This window comes from Choloepus didactylus, chromosome 7 (genome assembly GCF_015220235.1).
Source record: "Choloepus didactylus isolate mChoDid1 chromosome 7, mChoDid1.pri, whole genome shotgun sequence".
In the NCBI taxonomy this organism is placed as follows: domain Eukaryota; kingdom Metazoa; phylum Chordata; class Mammalia; order Pilosa; family Megalonychidae; genus Choloepus; species Choloepus didactylus.
Window position 1 is genome coordinate 139,766,533 of NC_051313.1, and position 17,661 is coordinate 139,784,193.

Genomic DNA, 17,661 nt, shown 5'->3' on the forward strand with positions numbered 1-17,661 from the left:
AGCCCGGCCCCGCCACCATCTTCTGCTGCTCCGGCTGCTGCAGTGCCAGAGTCCTAAAGGGCAGGCTCTGCTCGGAGATTTCGGGGCTCCCCAGTCACAGCAGCTCCCCCGGGCCCACCTGCTCCGGACCCGTCTCTTTCTAACTCGCTTCTTATCTGCCGCCCCGGCCCTGCCTCAGAGCCCTCCACGCTGCGCTCAGAAAACATGGCCCCGCCGGTGAGCCCCCGGCGCCCCCTTCCGCGCCTTCGGGACTATAGCCTCGGGACGCTGCGAGCCCTGCCTGCGAGCCACCAGGGGGAAAGCCGGCCCGGGGGTCCACCCCGGAGTCTGCGGCGCGCGCCCGCGCCGGGGTCACATAACCCGCGACCCCAAGAGCCCGGCAGTCCGCAATGGGTCGGGAAGCGCGCAATCCTCCGAACCCGGTACTCGGCTGGGACCCCGCGGCCAGAGCCAGGGAGGCTTCGAAGACCCCGGCGCAGCCCAGGCGGGGACGCACCTGCAGGAGGCGGGAATGGCGGGCCCGAGTCCGGGCCCGGAGGTGGACGCGGAGGCCGAGGGGCGGAGCGCACCCAGCCGGCCTGTCTCGGCCACAGCGGCCCCTGCCGGAGACCCAGACCTGGTCCGGGCTCGCCAGCTGTGGAAGCGTTTCCCGTCTTGTTTTTATTGAAAGATAATTTTTCTTTCTTTCTTTGGGCGACGGTGGGGGTGGGGTGAGCCGTTTCTTGCTTTGTCTTTGCCACCACAACCACCCCCCCCATATGTCGTGAATTACTAATTGCTCTGCTTCCTCCTTGAGCTAGCGATTGGATCACACTCAACGTAACGCTATTTCAAATGGTGGTAAGAAGGGTTCCCAGGCTAACCCACTAGATCTGTCTAACCCAATGAAGAATGCAGCCTGTTCCTCTGTGCAGGTGCATTGCATAACTTTAGCTGGTGCTAAGACCTTTATCCGGGTGTCCAAATGAGCTCAACGTAGCTCCACTTGTCTGAGTTCCCTTAAAAAAACGGCCCCCTTTCCTTTTCTTTGGTGCAGGTTTACCACTTTTCCTAGAAATGGAATTGCGTTGGGCACACCAATGGACAGGAAGGAACGTAGTCTGGGAACTGGGGTGCAAGAAATATTACATTAACTTTTTTCCCTAACTGTAACCTCAACCACTTGCTATAGTTTGGCTGGAAACCCAGCCCATTTGGGGGCCCCTTTTGCTCCTCTAGGTTGTACCAGCACCTCAGAGGTTAAGAAAATTGGTGGCACTATCATATCTAGCTGTTATTTTCCTTACACGTATAGATGCTTACTTTGTGTCAGACACTATTCTAAGAACTTGGCATGGTATTACCCCATTTAAATCTTTCCTACCACCTTATGAAGTAGGTACTGTTATCTCCACTTACAGGTGGGGAAACTGAGGCCCAAAGAGATCAAGTAACTGCCCAAGTCACAAAGCTAATAAGGAGTAGAGCTGGGATTTGAACCTGGGTGCTTTGGCCCCAGCCTCAAGGGTCTGAGCCACCACATATATTGCCTCATTAAATTGTTGTTCCATTGCTTTCTTTGCTTATCTTATTGGCCAACAAGTGTTCATCCTTTACCTCTGTCAGATACTGGCTAGCGCCCTTCATTGCAACCTTCCATGATCCACAAAGCCTAAAGAGTCCATCTCTGGGGCATTGCATTCCATTGAGTTCCAGGAGTCCACCACCCACAGTCATCCACCACACCATGCTTCTACCCCATCCCTTCTCCCAGGCTTGGAAGAGCCAGCTCCCCCACCAGCGTCAGGCTATGCCTCTTCTTGAATCATTGCCCTCCCCCCCGCATCTTTCCATCTTTCAAGCAACTCCAGCTTAATTTCTTGATGCACTTGCCCTTCCAAAACAAAACTTTCAGCCCTGAAATAAAGGCTGTTCCCTCTTCTCAAATGCTCTTTTCCCACTCCCTCCTCCTACCCTTCCAGTCTCAGCTCAATTGTCACTTCCCCAGGGAAGCCTTCACAGCGCTTATTCTAGTCAAGGTTTCAAATGTGTTTCTCTTTGATTAAAGTTCCGCACACACATCCCAGGCTGTAAGACCCCTGAAGGAGACGAACTTGTTTCGTTTTGTTCACCCTCATATTCCCAGCACCTCACAATCCCTAGTAGTAGATGCGCAATTAGTATGTATTGAATGAATGAATTAACAACCTCACAGGAGAAGCAACCCAGAACTTAGAGGATGATGAGTTGGTTATCTTTACTAAAATGAATAGGCAAACTAACTTTTTTTTTTTTTTGCTTATGAGTCCACAACAGCAGAAAAACAAAAAATAAACCAGTGAAACAGTTTATGGATAACTCATTCTATAGAGGTTTTCCTGGAATAACCAGGTAAATGATATAACAGTTTGGAAGACAGATATATTGGAAGATAGAATTGCCACCTTCTTTTAATGAAGTTCAAACAGACCACACTTTACCTCGGGAAAGAAATTCTCCCACCCTGAGTTTTATATTCTCTTTGGGTCACTTAACTGATTATCATGCTACCCCTCAGGGGTGAACTGTGTCCTCCTTAGACCTCTGGTGCACATATAAACATGGACATAAACACCATGCCTGTTGCATTTTACTGACTGATTTATTTTGGCACACGGAATAAGAAGGCCAAAACTTTTTAAGGGTTTTACTCAAATGCTAAGGGAGAATAAAAAGAAAATAAACATCAAGATGGCAAAACTACAAGAGACAAACAATTTAGCCATTGTGCAAAATCCTAGCTCTACGAGATTCTGTGTCCCAGTTTCAGCCTGTTCTATGTGAAGATGCCACACCCCTTTCCCCACCCGCATGCATCACAAGCAAAAGCAAGGCCTTCTCTGCACACCCTCTCAGGTTTTCTAGTTTCCTGAGTTGTGGCCTGAGGGACAGTCAACCCCAAGAATGACCCTGCCCTAAGATAGATCCCTGCACATACCACTCAGGGTTGGCTGCAGCTCTAACTTCAGTCGACTGATCAGTGCATTTGCCTATATGTATCCAGACTGTTCTTACAGACCTGCCACACACAGTACCAATGCACTCAGCACACACTTAAATAAAATCGGCATGAATAATTGAACTCAGTGGTGGCGGACAGGAAAATAGGGGTTGCAAAAGTTTGCATGCTCTATGAGGAAAGCAGGGTTGTGAAGAAGCTGCATCAGAGTTCTGGAGCAAATAGCACATAGCCTTTCAGTGCTTGGGTGGTAGGGACTGTAGGGGAGCAGGTGCCCAAATTATCAGTGTCCTAGAGCCCTGTTCTTTTATTCACGTCATCTCTGTTTACCAGAGCTGCTATGACAAATACTATGCAATGGGTTGGTTTAAACCCCAAGCATTTTATCTCACGGTTAGTGAAGGCTAGAAGTCCAAATTCAAGACGTCACAAGGCCATACTTTTCCCAGACTCCATCACATGGCACACTCTCTCCTCTCCAGCTTCTTCTGATTTCAGGTTGCTTCCTGTGGCTTTCCCTGGCAGAGTACATCTGAATTCCCTCTCTCTTCACACCCACAGGAAAGCAGATTCAGACTTGAGCATCTCTTTTGTGGGGGCCTTGATTCGATACCCAACACCTGTGTTTATGGTATCTAGTTTGTTGTTTGTTTCGTTGACTGCAGGATTTTTCTTTTATCTTTTTGAAGATATCAAATGGAAGAATAACACTGTCCCACTCAAAGAAAATTTCCCAGTTGGACCTTTTCATTTCCACCCTGATTAACGGACAGTTTTCCCTTTGCATTCCCATCTACCCCCCACCAGGCGTCCACTAATCTACATTCACTGGTATTTACCACTGAGTGGAGGGTTGTCTATGGTTGAGTGGGGGGAGGAGAGAGTAAGTGAGAAGCTCCTTGCTTGAGGAAATTTCTGGGATACTTGAAAGATCTGGTTCAAATTCTTAGCAGGTTCCAAAGGCTGATTATTTCTCTTGTGGAAGACCTATATATTTGTGGGAGAGGTCTTTTAACCAAAAGACTTTCCATATAGTCAAAGCCTCCTCCATTTCTGCATCTTGGTATGTTTGAACCCCTTCCAGCCAAAAGAACCACTTTCCTGGCAGAAAGCCCCAGATCCTTTCCAAGACAACAAATCATCGCCAACTCCCCTTCCGCGGGCCCACATCAGGCCCATGGAAAGCATGCATGTACCCTTTCCCTGCCAAACTCGGGAAATGAAGGCCTTTCCCAAAGTAACCCAAACTGGGTGCTCATCTAGCCATCCTGTCACTTTTGACCTTTTTCAGGCACATACTGGATACCCGTCCCTGAGTCCCTGCGGCTCCAGGGCACACTGGTCAAGTTCTCTGGGTGGTTTTCTGGAAGCCCACCTCACTTGGCTTGAGGGCAAGGAAAGAGCACCCCATTCCTCCCCCATGTGGAGGTAGGAAACACCCCTGCATTTTGACAGCTATTCCACAGAATGTTTTTCCTTTTATATGTCAGAGGGGGGCTCAAGAGAGAATAACAGCAGCAAGAGCTGACACTTGACTGAGCTCTTTCCAAATGCCAATCACTGCTCTGAGCACTTTCCACGTACTATGATCATCTCTGATGCTCACAACATCTCTACGAAGTGAGAGCTCTGATTGCCTGGATTTTACAGATGAGGAAACTGAAGCACAGAAAGATTCAATTATCTTCCCTTGGTCACAAAGTGGCTCGCAGTCTGCCTCCCATGCCCAGGGGTTATTCATTGTGCCCCTCCATAGGATTCACGCAGGTGGGGGTGTTTGTCACCTACTATTTTGTTCTCAACCTTCTAAATTTAAGCCAAAATTTGAGACAGCCAGAAACATTGCATATATCTATTCTAATGTTTGAAATTTTTTCTTCTGTCTCCTGCATTGTCTCTATTTTCTCCTACGTCCTTTGTTCTGTGTGTTTTGGTCTATGACTGCCTGTTCATAAGCAAGACTCCAGAAATATGACAGGATGCGCTGTGTGTGTGCTTGTGATGGGGCAGTGTTTTAGTTTCCTTGGCTGCTCATGCAAATACAAGGCAATGGGTTGGCAAAAACAATGGGAATTTAATGGCTCATGGTTTTGAGGTTAGGAAAAAAGTCCAAATCAAGGCATTGGCAAGGCAATCCCTTCTCCCTAAAGACTGCGGCCTTCTACGGCTGGCTGCTGGTGATTGGTCCTGGGATCCCGTGTCACATGGCAAGTTACATGGAGGACTCTCAGTTTTCTTCTGGTTTCCATGACTTTCTCTCTGTCTGAATCTCATTCTGCCTATAAAGGACTGCAGTAATAGGTTTAAGACCTATTCTCGTTCATCTGGGCCACAACACCTTAACTGAAGTCGCCTCATCCAAAGGTCCTACTTACCATGGGTTCATACCCACAGGAATGGGGTAAGTTTAAGAACATGTTTCTCTGTGGTACATATAGCTCCAAACCACCACAGGCAGAGAGAGAGGATGGGGTTGACTGTTGGCCTCACTGACTGGGTGAGGACAGTTCACTGGGGGTCCCCAAAAAAAGTCAGTCTTTGAGGACTTCAGGTTGTTTTTTTTTTTTTTAAAGGAAGACCATGCTGAGGGTGTCTGCCTGTTTGCCAGGGTCTCTGTGACTGAGTTGTGGAAGAGGGCTTGGGATAGGGGTAGAAGGGCTTTACTATTTAGAATGTAGACTTTCTCTTAAACCTTTTTGTTGTTGTTTAGCACCTCTCCTCCACTTTGCTCTGCCTCCTGTCCCCAAGTCTGGTATACACCTGGTTCAATTTTTCCAGCAAATAAACCTCTTGCTTGGGTGTGTGATTCTTTTAGAAACATTCTATCAAACTCCCTGATTCTGGTCTTAAGACTTAATCACCCTTTTGCCTATTTGTTTGTTTTCATTATTACCCAGAACCTCAAATTCCTAAACCTTCCAGGGCCTGTGGCATCTTCCCTCTCTTTGTGAGGCCCTCTGCTAGCACTGACATTCAGCTTTCTCAGCTCTGGTAATTCCTCTATCCTTTTCCCACTGTCTCAAAATTTGTTTCTATTTCTTAGCTGCTATTTTTGCCAAATCTCTTTGGTCTCATGGGCTTACACTTTCTCTTTTTACTTCACTAGTATATTAGGATGGTTTCAGGGAAAAGAGAAGGATACGCCTGCACATTCCACTGCACTTAACTGAAGTCCCTGTTACTCTACTGTTTCAGAATTTCCCTGGACATTCTCCCTGTGGATTTTAGAAAGAGCTGTCCAGTTCTAGAAACCAAATTCTGTTGATATTTTTAACAGGATTGAGTTAAAGTTATAAATTAATTTGGGGAGAATGGCAGATTTATGATTTGAGCCTCCTGTTTAAGAACTGCATTACACCTTTCCATTTATTCCAGTCGTCCTTTGGATCTCTCAGGAGTGTTTAAAATTTCTTCATATAGTACTTCCACATTTCTTGTTAAATTTATTCCTAAGTATTTTAGAATTGAGATTAAGTTACTGAAGCTAACCGAAGGACATGCTCATTTCAAAAAGTCTTCTTTACTTGAAGAATCCAACAAAACAAATGCCAAGAAAATAGGTCAAAAGTTAAGAACTATGAGAATAAACATAAGTGTCCAATATTCTACCACTTCAAATTGACTGGGGAGATTTGGCCACCCCTAGCTTAATCTTATCCATCCATCCATTTATCAATTATCTGCCAAACACTGGCTAGGCCTTCAATTAGAGCTAAGTATAAGCACTAATGATATTAGCAAGAATGACTATGCATGGATAATATAATAAAGTTCTGCCCTCACAGATATGCTGTGTTTATATTTTACCCTTGGCATCTCTCCAAAACTTGAAAAACTAAAATTTAACCTTTGCTTTACGTTATGGCTCCAATACAAAGCTCTACTGGTTCCCTAGTATACAAAACTCCTATCTTCCCTGGGAGCACAAAATGAGTTTTTAAATAACTTTCCATCAGAATCTTCAACAAATTTTGTATTCTCTGCTGAGAGATCATATTCAGACATTTGTGCATTTTTATGACACATTTGATAAGCATGTTTGATCACCTGCCCCACCTGGTTTGTGATCATCCCTGGAGGGCGTACAGAAGTATACTGTGGACAGTGGGCTGTGGGACGGGAGAGCACAGGGCTTAGCAACCAAGCCCCACAATTCTTTCTAAGCGTCTTGAGCCTTGGATTTTTCACTTTTAAAATTGGGATGATAATGCCATTTCTCACTGGATTGTTGAAAGGACGAGATGAAATAAGGGATGTGGAATATTTAACACAGTGCCTCCCAAAAAATAACACCCAACAAGCATTGCTGTTAATTTGCTACTTTCCAGGACTAGTTTATGGAATCACCTTATAATTTCACTTTTAAAATAATATCCAAGTGTTTTGGGTTTGTTTTTCCAGCTATCAACCCCCTCAATCTTGGATGGTTTTATCCTCCTCCTTGAAAAAAGCTACAATACATCAACCCTCTTGGAAAGGTAAAAAAATCTATTCATTGGATTCTGAATTTTGCTTTATGGCAAACAAAAGCTATGGTGTGATTTGCAGCATCAGCATCACCGGAAAGCTTGTTAAACATGCAGCATCTCAGGTGATTCCAATGTACGTTAAAGTGACTGCCATTTCTACCTGACAGTGGATGGAAATTATTACAAACAGCTGCTGCAGCCAGCGTGGGTGTCATGTGGTCTTCTATAAGAAAACCATAGCGTCCTTGTTCTTGCCCAGTGGAAAATTTATTGGTTTTCAGCTGAGAACGAAGCCAGAAATTATCCTTACCATCAAAAAGAGCAAATAAAACACCCATCCTTTATTTCAGGGCTTGCAAGGGGTGCAGATATCTGCTCTACAGAGAAATAGAAAAGCTGAGTACTGAGCAAACGGAGGTACTTTTCCCTGGATAGAAAGTAACTAGTAGCAGCCATTTATAAAGTTTCCTTAGAAACAGAATTCATAAAAGCTCAATTTTAGAAGAGCCCTGAACTGTTTTTCAAACTGTCTGAACTGTTTTGCATTTCTGCTAGCAATATGTGAACGTTCCAGTTGCCCCATATCATTCCACTTAGTGTTGTCTGTATTTCTTAAGGCATTCTAATGGGTGTATGATGATATTTCATTGTGGTTTTCATTTGCATTTCCCTCATGGATAATGATGTTGAGCATCTTTTCATGTGTTCGTTTGCCATGCATGTCTGTTTAGTGAAGCTGTTTGAATATTTTGCCTATTTTTCAATTGGATTTTTTGTTTTCTTATTATTGAGTTGTGAGGGTCCTTTATCAGATATATGTTTTGCAAATATTTCCTCAGTCTGTGGCTCATCTTCTCATTTCTTTATGAGAATCTTCCAAAGAGCAGAAGTTTTAAATTTGATGAAATCTAACTCAGTTTTTTTTTTTTTATGTCCGAAGCAATTTTGCCTAACTCCACATCACAAGAATTTTCTTCTGTGTTTTATTCTAGAACTGCATTGTGTAATATGGGAGCCACTAACTACCTATGGCTACTTAAATTTTAATTAAATAAAATTTTAAAACTCAGTTCCTTAGTTATAGTACTCACATTTCAAGTGCTTAATAGCTTCACATATATTGAAAGCACATAATTATAAACATTTCCATCATTGTAGAAAGTTCTACAGGACATTGTTGCTCTAAAAGTTTTAGTTTTAGGTTTTACATTTAGATCTATGACCCATTTTGACCCAGAAATCCCACACCTGGGTATCAAGAGAAGTGGAAACATGTCCACATAAAGTCCTGAATGCTAATGTTTATAGCAGCTGTGTTCATAATTACTAAAACCTGGAAATAACCCAAACATCTATCAACCATGAATGGAAAAACAAACCGCGACCCATTCCTTCAGTGGTATACTACTTAGCAATAAAAAGGAATGAACTTACTACCTTTGTAACAATATGGATGACACTCAAAAGCATTATGCTAAGTGTAAAAAAACTAGATGCATAGGGCAACCTACTGTATGTCCATTTATATCATATTCTGGAAAAGGCAAAACTATAGGCAAAAAATCTGATCAGTTGCCAAGGGCTGGGGTAGAGTAAGGGATCAACTATAAAGAGGCTTGAGAACTTTGTGGGGAGATAGAACTATTCTACCTCTTTACTGTATTGGGGGTTACATAACTACATACATTTGTCAAAATTCATAAAACATTACACCTAAAAAGGGTGAATTTTACTGTATGTAAATTATACCACAGTAAATCAGACTGGTTTTTTTTAAGAGCTCTGGGTAGTTCATAAACAAAGATTGAGGATACAGGTTTGTATTAGTTATCTATTACTACGCAACAAATTATCCCCAAACATAGCAGCCTAACATAAACATTAACTCATGTTTTCTGAGGGCCAGGAATTCGGGAGCAGCTTGGCTGGGTGATCCCAGCTCAGGATCTTTCCAAGATGGCGGCCAAGATGTCAGCTGGAGCTGAAGGCATAGGAAGGCTGGGCGGGGGCTGGGGGAGCCAGGAGCCAAGCCACTCCCATATTCCCATATGCCTGACCAACAGGAACTGTGAGGTCATGAAGAGTTGTTGTTTTAAGCTGCTGTGCCGGTTTGAATGTATTATGTCCCCCAGAAAAAGCCATATTCTTTGATGCGATCTTGTGGGGCAGACAGAATAGTGGGGATTAAGTTGGAATGTTTGAATTAGGTTGTTTGCATGGAGATGTGCCCCACCCAGCTGTGGGTGGCGACTCTGGTGGGATACTCCCATGGAGGCCTGGCCCCACCCATTCAGGGTGGGCCTTGATCAGTGGAGCCATATAAACGTGCTGACTCAGAGATGGAACTCAGTGCTGCTGTGAGTGATGTTTTGAAGAGGAGCAAGCTTGCTAGAGAGGAACATCCTGGGAGAAAGCCATTTTGAAACCAGAACTTTGGAGCAGATGCCAGCCACTTGCCTTCCCAGCTAACAGAGGTTTTCCGGACGCCATTGGCCATCCTCCAGTGAAGGTACCCGATTACTGATGTGTTATCTTGGACACTTTATGGCCTTAAGACTGTAACTGTGTAGCCAAATAAACCCCCTTTTTATAAAAGCCAATCCATCTCTGGTGTTTTGCATTCTGCAGCATTAGCAAACTAGAACAGCTGCTAAGTTTTGGGTAATTTGTTACATAGGGGTAGGCAATTAATACACAGACCAATGGTGGAGAGAAAATGGGAGGAGCTCAAGCCAACAAATAGTTTAGTGCTTGCAGGGCTTGATGCCCTCTGAGCACAGCTGGGACTCTCCAAGGCAGGGAATGAGGTGCTCAATTAGGCAGAGTTCAAGAGGGGCTTCTCCTGATGCTTTTGGAAACAGAGGAGGAAAGTCAGGCACAGGATGAAAAAAAAGTAGTGGATGCTCTTGAGACTTTCCATATGCACAGTTCACCCAGCTCCAGGGCCCTTTGAACTTCCTCATCCAACCCGTGATGGATGTATGTGGTAGAAGATACCATCCAAAAGGCATATCTGGTGAACTGGCAGAGGAGTAGGGAAGGGGACTTAAAGAAGAAACAACAGGGGCTACTGGAGCCTTGAGAGTGAAGTCATCCCAAGGAAAGAAAAAGTCAGGCATGGTGAGCAGGACTCAGCAAGGCCTAAGGTTTGAAGGGGAGTGGTGGTTCCAGGTAAAGCACTGTGGTCATTACCTGAGGCTGCCCTGAGCCAGTCCCCTTGACAACATCTGAGCCCTAAGGAGGAAAGGGCTGTGTACAATTAAAGCATCATATTGAACTCTGTGATGCCTGGGGTCTAAGGATCTCTCCTGGGGGCTTCTAAGAATCTAACCCAAGGAGAACAGGGTTCTCAACCCATTTCACAGGAGAAATGATGTATGAGCAATGGCCCAAGTAGAGTGTTGGAGCAACAGCCCCAGTAGAGTGTTGGAGCCATGTCTGGGGCTGAGCCAACTTGATGAAATGGGCAGTGGCATGAAAGGGCATGAGAATGTTCACCAATATAAGAAGGAAGATGTACACCTCAACAAAACAACAGAAAAAAGATTTTTAATCACCTGGTATACTACAGTTACGTATGTGTGGGCTATCTGATTAACAAAACGTGTGCAAATGATAAAGTGACATTATTTATATCCTCGGCTGGTGAGATCAAGGGACATTCAGGTTACAGAGGAATAGCAGTTTGGTTCTGAACTTCCAGCAACAGAAACCAAATATGGCTGGTTTAAGTAGAAAAATGAATTTATTAAAAAGATTCTGGATGGCAGCACTATTCATAATCCCCCCAAAACTGAAACAACCCAAATGCCCATCAGTGGGTGAATGGATTAAAAAAAAAAAACAACTGATACATCCATACAGTGGAACACTACTTGGCAATAAAATATTGGTACATGCAATAATTCAGATAAATCTCAAAGGCATTTTGGGGAGTGAAACAAAAGGCCGCATTCTGTACAGTTCTATTCACATGACATTCTAGAAAAGACATAATGAAAGCAATGGAGAACAGATCAGACGCTTCCAGAGGTTTGGAGTAGAGGAGGATGTGACTACAGACAGCACGATGGAGTGCTTGGGGGTGATGAAAACTGTTCCATATCCTGATTTAGGGGCTTACACAAATCTATACGTGAGCCAAACTCATAGACCTGTACATTAAAACAAAGCAAAACAAACCAAAAGTATGAGTGGATTCTAATGAGGGTTGTACAACTCCAAATTTACTAAGTCTCATTGAATGGTACAACTGCAAAATATGAATTTTATGGTGAGTAAATTATACCAGGAAGAGTTGAAGGTAGGGCATGGGTAAAGGAGGGTTCATTATACTATTCCTTCTATTTTTTGTATATGTTTGAAATTTTTCATATTGAAAAGTTAACAGTATATACCCAAAAGAATTGAAAACAGATGCAAACATATACTTGTATATCCATGTCATAGCAGAATTATTCACAATAGCCAAAAAGTGGATGCAACCCAAATGTCCAGCAATAGATAAATGGATAAACAAAATGTGATATTACACATTATTATTCAGCTGTAAAAAGAATGCCGTTCCGATACATGTGCCAACATAGATTAACCTTGAAAACATTATGCTGAGTGAAATAAACCAGACACCAAAGGACAAATATTGTAACATTCCACTTATAGGAAATGTCTAGAATAAGCAAATCCATAGAGACAGAAAGTAGATTAAAGGTTACCAGGGGCTGGGGTAAGGGGAGACGCAGGGAGTTATTGCATAATGGGTACAGAGTTTCTGTTTGGGGTGATGAAAAAGTTGTGATGTGCGCTCTATGCACTACCCTCTCTGCTGCCCAAGAAGTCCAATGTCTGCACCCTCTGCCACTTCAGAGAGAGTTCCTTCAGTCCCTTTGCACCACTGGTTCTGTTCTCGAAGTCTGGGGCGGTTGCCTCTATCTGGCAGAGCCTAAGTCTTGCAGCTATGCATGTTTTCACCTGCAATCACAGAAGGCAGACGCTGCCTCCCACCCAAATTCACAAGTGGGGAGAATTCCCCAAACATAGCAAAGGGCTACAGATGCCCAGCCATCGGAAAGGACAATGTCCTCTGCAGCAGGAGACCCCACCTGTTCAGAGTGTTGCCTTAAATTGGCCTCTCTTGGTCTGGAAATGCTTCACATTACAGTAGTGCATCTGTGCATTTTCCAAAACACTAAGATGGTGATGGCGTGTCCACTCTCTAGCTATCTCTTCCTCCACACGCTCAACTACAGTGTCTAGACAGATCCTTCTACCCTCCAAACCTCTTATATTCTTCTCCAATGTGTTTAATAAGCCAGCTTTGCTCTCCACCTTTTTGGTCAAAAAAAGGCCAAAGGCATCAAGAAACCCCCAGATTTTTGACACATGAAGACAACTTTGAATTCACATCAAATTGCTGCAATACACCCATAGGGAAATAAGTAGAAGGCGAGTTCGTAAGTGTCCACTTACCTTGATGTGTTTGCCCTTCAGCAAATACCCCATGAAGGAGGAGAGAGATCCTCCTTTGCCTAAAATTTCACAGACACCAAAATGAAACCTAATGGTTTCATTTATCAGTGGTGATTGGCTATCGTGCTTCACTTATGCTATCCATAAATTATTGCAGGGAGTATTTTTATAGTGCTTTCAAGTCCTATGTGCTTTTAAGTTATCAATAAGTTATTCTTCCCTGAATCTTCAGGTCAGTATTAACTTCTTGCATTTTAAGAGCAGCCACCGGGACCTAGAGGTGAAGTGAGCAGCCCAAGGTCAGGCAGTGAGACACCATCAAACCCCAGATTGAATGATTCAATAGAAAAATCCATTTCCGCCACTATAGCATTCATTGAAAGCTGGCTATACTTAATCCAGGTCACTTTAAAAGTGACCTGTCCTCTCCGTGTCCTGGGCTGGTTTGTTTTGAAGCTCGGCTTAGGAGAATACTGATCAGGGCAGGGTCAGTAGTCTGCTGCCAAAGGACTTGCAAATCAGTCCAGTTCAGCACCTTAACCACAGACACTAAAACTGTCACTTGGGGTATTTCTCAAGTTTTTATATATTCACACTCCTGTTTTAAAAGGTACAGGCTCAAGGATTAATGGAAGACATAGTTTAGACCCAGGATCACCAAAATGAATACTAAAAAAAAAAAGAATTTCACCTTAATACCTAGTAGTCATTACTTAAATGATTGACAGCTAATATTCTAATATTCTTTTCTGAATAGTAAGGCCTGTTTAAAATATATTTGGCAAATGCACTATACCTTTTTGTAGGACTCTCAAGCAAGGAAAGTTAAAAGCTCAAAATGAATCCCAAGTCGCTGCCACATGAAATCGATAGTTGCTACCTTTTGGGCTTTCGTACAGGAATTGGGGTTGTCTTCCAATTTCCTTTCTTATACTCCGCAGAGAAGCTGAATAAAAACTCTTGAAGGGAATTCAAACTCAGTTTCCTTTGCTTTCCAGGGAAACCTATAATTAAGCAATAGTAATTTAATTGGGAAATCCAAGGATATCTCAGTAGAAAATGCCTCTGTCTCAATCTCTTTGTTCACTCTGGCATTTCACTCTGAAAATTAGCCCGAACTGATTTTCTGAGCTCTTCACCCTCAGTTTATTTCCGAGGCAGTGTAAAGCACTGCACTACAGAGAAGGCAAGTATATGGTTATTTGAACCAAAGCAGTTGAGAATGGAGCCTGTTAAGTATGGTGTAACAAAACCCAACATATACCTGAGTAAAGATTAAGAGTCTAAGCTTTGGAATCAAACAAGTTTGAGTTCAAATCTTGGTGCCACTGCTTATTGGCTATGTGGTTTTGGCTAAGTTACTTAATTTCTCTCAGCCTTAGTTTCTTTATCTGTAAAATGGGAATAATAATACCTGCTTTGCAGGATTAAATAAAATTTAGTATATAAAGCATTTGGTATGGTAATAGTTATATTATTACTAGTGTTATTCGTTTTAGACCTGGTTTCAAAGCCCGTATTCTTTCTGTTTTAATCTACTGCTGATTATAACTATCTAAAAACATGAGTATATTTTGGCAAGAATCTTTAGTAAATTTAGAAATATATAATTCTTGTTTTACGGTTTTAAAGTTTTTAAAACAAAGTTTAGAAGTTTGATTAATTCTGATTATGTGCTTTCTATTATTTTCTTGTGGCCTTCTTTCTGGTGGAAATAATACATAGCTTTTGCCCTATTCCACTTTGAAACTCTTTTAAAATTTGGGGTCATCCTAGTCTGTCGGTGAGTACCTTGACCCCTGGTTGAGGACTCTGATCTCTTTTTGGCTTGTTATGTTGATAATGACTTTCACTTGGGACCTGAAGTTTTGGCACCAAATCTAAGCTCTCACTTCACTCATTCTCTGTTCATTTTTAGTCCCAACTAAGGCTGTAAAACACTGGAAAGAGAAACATCTGATGATTTGAAATTCAAACTGCATGCATTCAGTTTTGAAATAAAATGACAGATACCAGGCAAAGCCCTTCCCTTTTCCATGCTTTGGCTCCTTAATTTCAAAATAATGACGACTCCTGTCATCAGGTGGCTCAGAAATAAGGTGATTCAGAAACAAGGTAGATGGCACTGTTACTTTTAATAATCTTATTTTTATTAAGGGTACTTTTAGGATGGGTAATGCATGCTGTTCTCAGAAAAAAAGCAAACACCTTAATGATTTTGAGAATTTAGGCATAGGGCTATTTGTCGACTTTAATATATCTGTCATCTTATGATAAATATTTTTATGACAGATAACAAAGTTATTGTTGAGACTGATTACTCTTCACCCTAGTGTCAGCTTCTGAGTCTCACTTAGTTTTCAACAGTGCCTGACACTTCTGTCCCCAGCCCTCCATCTCATCTGCCCTTGCATCTTCTTCTCGGCCTGCATCTATTCCAGGGAGAAAGTCATGCTTAATGGCCATTGGCACCACTTCTCCGGGTGGACCAAACTGTGGGCGAGGGTATTAATGGCTCGTAGTTCAGGGGCGACAGGACATGGACTCTTCTCCATCACTGCTTGGAGACTATACTGCAAGAGGACAAGGAGCTTGGGGTTGGGGGGCTTCCATGGGTTTTGGGCCCATCTACTATCCCCGTTACTCAGAGTGTGGTCCTTGGACCAGTAGCATCAGCATCACCTAGAGGCATGTGAGAAATGCAGAATCCCAGGCTCCATCCAGAACGACTTCATCATAGCCTGTACTTCAGTGATATTCCCAAGTGATTCATAGGCACAAGAAAGAAAAAGAAAAAAAGAAGAAGAAAACCAGGAGAATAGGAGCCCCTGAAAGTAAGAGAGACACACGAAGATAATACAAGATAATCCCAAGGGGTTAAAAAAGGGGGGGAGGGCGAGTTTTTAGTTCATTTAATATGGAGAAAAGAAGCCTGAGAATAGTTGTCATTAGAGGTTTTAAATATAAGCTTTAATCAGGAAATATTTAAGAAGCCACCATGTACTGGACAAATATTATATATGAAGAATAAAGGAGGACGATGCCTGGCTGTTTTCTGCATCTGCTGAGAATGGACCAAAAGCAAATGGATTTGCATATCAGAATAAGAGTTTCAATTAGCTGCAAGGAAGAATTATCTTCATTACATAATGAGTGCATTTAAATACTGGGATGGCTTGCCAGAGGAAGGAGGAGCCTGAAGTATGTTCCAGCTGGCTTGTGCAAACCAATGCTGGATGGTTTGAGATCTGGCAGTCTACAGCCACCAAATGTTCACATAATATGGAATGGTATATTGTGTTGTTTTTCTCTGTTATTTTGAATCTTGATTTTTATAAATGCTACTGAGAAGTCCCTCAGAAGTGTTCAAATCAGACTGCTGGGGGAAAATCAAAGTGAATATTTAAATCTAGAGGAAAGGCATCACAATGGAAGACACTGAGGGCTTTATATAAATGTTTTCAAACGTGGTGAAAAAATAATCAGACGTAAAAAGAAAATAGCAGCTAGAGGACGATAGTGGACATATGACAAATGACAAAATATTGGATATCTGTCATTCAGATTGATGAGAAAAATAGCAAAACCTCAAAAGATAACTGGATATAAAACAAAAACAATTCAGAAAAGGATATTTATATCTGGTCAACAAATGAGTGAAATTAATCAAACCAATAAAGTAAAAATAAATTCAAACAAGTTACCAATTCTTTACTGAAAAACCAACTAATTTTTAATTTAATAATTTCCATTTCTGATGAGGATACAGAGAAATGAGCATCCTCATTTGTTTCAGACTTATCAATACAATCCATTTGGACATCAATGTGACTATATGTTTACATAAAGATGTTTATTTATTTTATACATATTTTATATTTTACATATACATTTATACAACTATATATTATATATATATCTATATTTATACACATATTTAAAACATTTAATTAGTAATTCCATTTTCATTTTTGGAAATCTATCCCCCCCAAAATATCTAAATGCAAAAATAGTTTTGCTCAAAGTTGTTCTTGCATTATCCACAATCACAAATAAGGGAAGTTTAACATTATTTACAATGAAAAGAAATTGGATGTAACCCAAATATCCAATGATAGGTGAACAACTTCATAAATTACAGCATAGCAACTCAAAATATTGGAGAACAATTAAAATCATATTTAAGCAGAGTTACTACATGGAAAAAGTCATGTTCAATATTAAGTGAAAAAAAAATAGGCTATGCCTAGCTCTTCCCTTACCAGCTTTGTAGCTAGAGACTCAGTTTCTCATCTGTAAAATGGAACATAACTGTATGTTCTTCATGAGGTTGTTTTGATCATTAAGTGAAATTATGTACACAAATTACTTAGCAAAATGCCTGGCAAATAGTGCTCAGTATATGATAGTTCTTCTTTCATTTAAAGTGATCTTGCATTCAAAGAGTGATCACAAGTATTTAAATGCAAAAACTAAGCTTAGAGAAAACTTTGGAAAGACATGTCAAAGGAAGTGGTTGTCCCTGTGAGTGTAAAACTATGGGTGATTTTTTTTTCTCTGCTTTTTACATTTTCCAATTTTTTTCTCTTGGATATCTCGACTACTTTTATTTATTTTTAATTTTTAATTTATTATTATTATTATTATTATATGTTTTAGTGTAGAATGACGTTTTCCAACCATGAGGGAGAAATAGATGAAGTCCCTAAATTTCAGGTAGCAAATGCCAGACATTCTCTGGTGATA

The 17,661-nt window shown here is 41.7% G+C and overlaps 1 protein-coding gene across 4 annotated transcripts in view; it reads right to left on the bottom strand.

Annotated features, from left to right (window-relative positions):
• Positions 1-572, bottom strand: part of SIRT5 (sirtuin 5) — a 43,401-nt gene extending 42,829 nt beyond the window's left edge. For all 4 annotated transcript variants that reach the window (XR_005217936.1, XM_037843578.1, XM_037843577.1 and 1 more), the window contains exon 1: positions 497-572. The gene's annotated coding sequence lies outside the window, so the exon portion shown is untranslated. The remainder of the gene's footprint in view (positions 1-496) is intronic.
• Between the last annotated feature and the right edge of the window lie 17,089 nt (positions 573-17,661).